The sequence below is a fragment of the Lepidochelys kempii genome, unplaced genomic scaffold (genome assembly GCF_965140285.1).
Source record: "Lepidochelys kempii isolate rLepKem1 unplaced genomic scaffold, rLepKem1.hap1 scaffold_96, whole genome shotgun sequence".
Classification (NCBI taxonomy): domain Eukaryota; kingdom Metazoa; phylum Chordata; order Testudines; family Cheloniidae; genus Lepidochelys; species Lepidochelys kempii.
The window spans coordinates 346,368-352,367 of NW_027621940.1; the positions used below are offsets into that span (position 1 = coordinate 346,368).

The following is a 6,000-nucleotide window of genomic DNA, read 5'->3' on the forward strand; positions in this document are numbered from 1 at the left end:
GCCTTTCCCCGGCAATGGGCCTTGCCTTCCGGGAGGGGGTCCAGACAGGACTCCTGGGTTCCATTCCCTGGCCCTGCAAGGGGAGAGGGGTCCAGTGGTTAGAGCAGGGGGCTTGGGAGCCAGGACTCCTGGGCTCTATCCCTGGCTTTCAGAAGGGAGTGGGGTCTGGTGGGTTACAGGGTGGGGTACTGGGAGTCAGGACTCCCGGGTTCTCTTCCTGCCAGCATCACTCGTGCACAGATAGGGGCGGGGGGCGCCCGGTAGGGGGCGGTCAGGGGACAAGGAGCAAGGGGGGTGCTTTCCCCAGAACTCGCTTTATTCAGCCAATGCACAAAAGGAACCCGCAATCCCCCCAAAGAGAACCACCAGCCGGAGGCTGCTGAAGGGAGGTGCACTGCAGCCCGGCACGCAGCAGAAGGGGAGGATGCCAGGCCGGGGCTCAGGGCTCCCTGATGCCTCCACCGGCCCTGGGAGCTGGGTAGCACTTGGCCTGGCTCAGGATCTCCGGCACGCCCTGGGCGTATTTCTTCACCAACGCTCTCTTCACGCAGGCGCCAGGGGAGCCACATCCACCCGCAATCATCCTCAGTTTGATGTGACCTGGACAGGGGGAGAGACGTGATCGGGGGTTCCCAATTCCCCCCCCCTCCCCCGCGACCCTCATGAGGTCTCTCACACACTCCCCTCCCAGCAGGACTGCACCCGGCTCTGCAGGCAGACTGGGGTCTAGTGCTCAGAGCAGGGAGCCTGGAACAACATGAGAACAGAAGAGGAATGGCCCTCCTGGGTCACCCCAAAGGTCCATCTAGCCCAGTATCCTCTGGCCAATGCCAGGTGCCCCAGAGGGAATGAACAGAACAGGGAATCATCCAGTGATCCATACCCTGTCGCCCATTCCCAGCTTCTGGCAAACAGAGGCTAGGGCCACCTTCCCTGCCCATCCTGGCTAATAGCCGCAGATGGACCTGTCCTCCAAAAACTTCTCTAGTTCCTGTTTGAACCCTGTTATAGTCTGCGCCTTCACAACTTTCCCCGGCAATAAGTTCCACAGGTTTCTAGTGCATTGTGTGAAGCAGTACTTCCTTTGGTTTATTTTATACCTGCTGCCTGTGGTGACCCCTCGTTCTTATTTTAGGAGGAGTAAATAACACTTCCTTATTTCCTTCCTCCACACCCTTCAACCTTCTTTAGACCTCGATCATATCCCCCCTTAGCCGTTTCATTTCCAAGGTGAAGAGTCCCACTCTTATTAATCTCTCCTCATATGGCAGCCAATCCATCCCCCTCATCATTTTGGTTGGCATTTTCTGAAGCCTTTCCAATTCCAATAGATCTTTTTTGAGACAGGGCGACCACATCCGTCCGCAGTGTTCAAGCTGTGGGCGTCCCATGGATTTATATTGAGGCAACACGATCTTTGGGGTTAGATCTCTGTCCTATTCTCTGTCCCTTTATGAATGACTCCCAGCATTCTGTTTGCTTTTTTGACGGCCGCTGCACATGGAGTGGATGATTTCAGAGAACTCTCCACAGTGACTCCAAGATCTTTCTTGAGTGGTAAATTTGACCCATTATTGTGTATGTCTACTTGGGATTACGTTTGCCCATGTGCATTACTTTGCATTTATCAACACTGAATTTCCTCTGCCATTTTGTTGCCCAGTCACCCAGTTCTGAGAGACCCTTTAGTACCTCTTCACAGTCTCCTTTGGACTTTAATATCTTGAGTAGGTTTGTATCTTCTGCAAATTTTGCCACCTCACTATTTACCCCTTTTTCCAGAACATTTCGGAATATGGTGAATAGGACTGGGCCCAGTGCAGATCCCTGGGGGACTCCCACTATTTACCTCTCTCCCTTCTGAAAACTGACCATTTCTTTCTACCCTTTTTTCCCTATCTTTTAACCAGTTACTGAGCCATGAGAGGATTTTATCCCATGACAGCTCACTTTGCTTAAGAGCCTTTGGTGAGGGACGCTTTCTGAAAATCTAAGTACACTATATCCATGGGATCCCCCTTGTCCACACTCTTGTTGACCCCCTCAGAGAATTCTAGTACACTGGTGAGGCGTGATTTCCCTTTACCGAAACCATGTTGATCCTTCCACAACAAATTATGTTCATCTATGTGGCTGACAGTTCTCTTCTTTCCTCTAGTTTCAATGACTTTGCCCTGTACTGAAGTCAAACTTATTGGCCTGTAGTTGCCGGGATCACCTCTGGAGCCCTTTTTCGAAACAGGCGTGTCATTAGCCATCCTCCAGCCAGTTGAGACAGAAGCTGATTTAAATGGTAGGTTACAAACCACAGTTAGTAGTTCTGTAATTTGACGTTTGAGTTCCTTCCGAACTCTTGGGTGAAACCCATCTGGTCCTGGTGACTTATTACTGTTTAATTTATCAATTTCTTGCAAAAACTCCTGTAATGACTCCTCAATCTGGGACAGTTCCTCAGATTTGTCACCAAAGCAGAATGGCTCCGGTTTGGGAATCTCCCTCCCAGCCTCAGCCGTGAAGACTGATGCAGAGAATTCATTTACTTTCTCCGCAGTGGCCTTATCCTCCTTGGGTGCTCCTTTGGCATCTCGGCAAGTAGGACTCCTGGGTTCTCTCTGCAACTCTGCCAGGGGACTGGAGTCTAGTGGGTCAGAGCAAGGGGGGCTGGGACTGAGCCAGGACACCTGGGCTCCACCTCGTACTCTGTGTTCAGACCCCGCCCGCATCTGGAGGACTTACCCAGTCTTAATTTCCCAGATTCCACAACACAATGGTCCTCGGCGCCGGTGCAGGCCAAGACATCCTTCTCGTTCCACTTATATGGCCCCACTCTGAGGAACGACTGGCACTGCCGGCCGTTGGGGACGGAGCTCACAGTTGGCACTGAGAACAGTCAGACACACACAGTCAGCCAAGGGTGGGGAGTCACCACACATTGGGCTCAATCCCAGCTCGGGGAAGGGAGTGGGGTCTAGTGGTTAGGAATGGGGGCTTTGGGCTGGGAGCCAGGACTCCTGGGTACTCTCCAGGCAGGTATGGCCGGAGCAGGGCTCTAGGTTTGCAGCAGACACACACCTGGGATGGCCCCGGCGTTGCAGCCGTCGGTGTCACAGCAGGCGATGTTCGCCCGCACGGTGACATTGTGCGCGTAGGTCAGTGAGAAGTGGCCGGGCTCACAGTTCTTGGGCTCCAGGCACGATTTACCCGTGTAGGAGAAGGAGGATCCCTCTGTGGAAGGGAAACAGAGCATCACCTCTCAGCTCCCCAGTGGACCCCCAGCTTCTTCATCCTCCCATTTTGTTCCATCCACCCCACCCCCAACTAATCTCATCTCCCCTCCGACCGCCGATAAAATCCTCTCTCCTTCTGATCCAGGCCCCACAGTCACCCACTGCAATTCCCATCTCATCCCATCCCCCGTCTATGACATTATCATTCCAGACGGAGCAGTCCCTGTTCCTGGAGAGGAGCGGAGACTATTGGTTAGAGTAGGGGCAGGGGCTGGGAGCCAGGATTCCTGGGTTCGACCCCTGGCTTCAGGAGGACAATGGTGTCTACACTTAGTAGGAATCTTCTTTCACTCACCCAGCCTCATCTCTGCCACGACAGTGACGCAGGTCGCTTCCGAGGGGGCGCAGGGCTGCAGGGGGCCGGAGCACAATTGCTCTCTGGACGCACACACCTCGCATTGCAGAGCGCTCCCTGGAGGTTGGAAAAATCCCTTCTCAGTACAAACCCCGGCTCCCCACCCCTCCCAGGCAGTGCCTGTGGATGAAATACCACCAGCAACCAAGAGGTGGCGCTGTGGGAGTTGTTACCACCAATGCCTCCTCACTGAACGTGTGGGCAGGCAGATCTTGGAGAAATGCCACCTGCTTTTGCAGCAGTTCTGCCCAGTTCCATTTAACTCTCTGGATGGGGAAAGGCATCTTGCTAGCTGGTCATTTGTATCTTACTCAAAACCACAGACAAGTCTGTTTGCTGCCTGAGTGTCTGTGGCTACAATACATTTTCACCTGCTGACGTGGCTATCTGGGGTGCAGCTTGTGCCTGCGAACAAACCCCACACGTCTGTGTAGACAGAAAAACAAGAATTCGGCTGTTCTGAAGAGGGGTTTCTGCCTGGCTTTGTGGTGAACCTTTCTCACACACACACACACCCCGCCGTCACTCTCTGCTCCAGGCCTCTGCCTCTCAGAGTTACATCAGCTCAGCCACACTCGACTTCAGCCCACTTTTCATCGCTGATCCTGCCAATTCTCTTCTTCAGAATACAATTCACGCTTGTTAAGCCTTTGGATTGATGGCTGTTCGTCTCCAGCCAGCGATCCCAGGAGCATCAACTCTTTCCTCTCCAGAGCGTGGGGGCCTTTAAATTCACTACGTGAGCATAAGGTAGTTTTAAGAAAGAAAGAAAGGAAGGAAGAAAGAAAGAAAGGAAGATTTTCCCACTTTGGTTTTTTTAGAGCTTTCATGTGGAAACATCAATTAAACCTCAGAACACCTTCCCCGCCCCTTCTATGTCCCTAGATGGTTGCACAGTTATATTATCCCTATCAAAGAAATATGGAAACTGAGGTAGAAAAAAGATGTCTTCAATTCAGGGTTAAAACCAAGAAGACAGCTGAGAAGTCCTCACTCCTGACTCCCAGCCCACTCTAACCCACGAGATCCCACTCCTCTTTCAGAGCCACGGACAGAGCCCGGGAGTCCTGATTTGTAGCCATCTCTGCTCAAACTCACTACACCCCAGCCCGCTTCGACAGCTGGGGAATGAGCCCAGAAGTCCTGGCTCCCAGCCCCCCCCCCTTTGCACCCCCATTCCCCTTTCAAACCCAGGGAATGAAGCCAGGAGTCCTGGCAGGAATCTCAGCACTGACAGGCAGGGGAACATTTCTAGGCAGGACGACATGTGAACGGGGGTGCTGCTCCTCATCGGGATGACCCCAAGCTCGGGCGAGAGATGGAGGAGGAACGAGAAGAAGGAAGGACAGACGGACTCAGACCCGCTGGCCAGGCCCTAGCGTGGGCTGTGGGCGTCCCAGGCTCCAATCCCTGCTCTCCCCGAGTCAGCCGGGGGACGTGGCACCGGGTTTTCCTCTTGCTGGTTTTACCCACAAATTCCATCCTGACCCCAGAATCCGCCATCCACAGCGGCACGTTCCCCAAGTGAATTCCCGACCCCACCACCCGGCTCCCTGTGCCCGGGGACGGACGGGACTCACCTGTGGCCAGGAGAGCGGACAGCAGGCAGAGGGGCAGAGCCACCCACATGGTGCCTGGATGTTAGCTGCAGTGAGCAGAACAGCGAGGAAGCATCTGGCTGTGGTTTTATCCGGCAGGTTGGCAAATACCTGCCCCCTGGGGGATCGGCTGGGGCTGCCCCATGACATCCTGGTGGACCCGGAGATGGGAGATTTCACAGCCCTGCATGTGACTTTGGCTGATCAGGTGATGCAATGTGTCTTGAGGCCAATTCCCTTGTGCGTTAGTGGAGATCAGTGGTTCTCAGCCAGGGGTCCGTGTACTCCAGGGTACACACAGGTCTTCAGGGGGTACATCAGCTTATCTTGATGTTTGCCTCGTTTTACAACAGGCCAGATATAAAGCACTAGTGAAGTCAGTACGAGCTAAAATTTCCTGACACAATGACTTGTTTGTGCAGCTCTATGTACTATCCACTGAACTGTAAGAACAATATTTATATCCCAGTGGAGTTATCTTATCATTACCCGGGGAAACTGAGAAAGGAAGCTATTTGTCAGTCACAATGTGGCCGTAACACTTATGTAATAACATAAGAAAGGACGTGTCATAAATATAAATGGAAGGGGAACCACCTTTCTGTCCCCGGTGCTATAAAATCCCCCATGGCCAGTGGCAAAACACTTTCACCTGTTGTCATAAATAGAAAGGGAAGGGTAAACTCCTTTATAATCCCTCCTCTCCAGAGGAAAAATCCTCTCACCTGTAAAGGGTTAAGAAGCTAAAGGTAACCTCGCT

General features: G+C 53.0%; 1 pseudogene; it reads right to left on the reverse strand.

Moving 5' to 3' along the window:
• Positions 1-298: 298 nt before the first annotated feature.
• Positions 299-5,316, reverse strand: LOC144930097 (phospholipase A2 inhibitor and Ly6/PLAUR domain-containing protein-like; annotated as a pseudogene).
• Between the last annotated feature and the right edge of the window lie 684 nt (positions 5,317-6,000).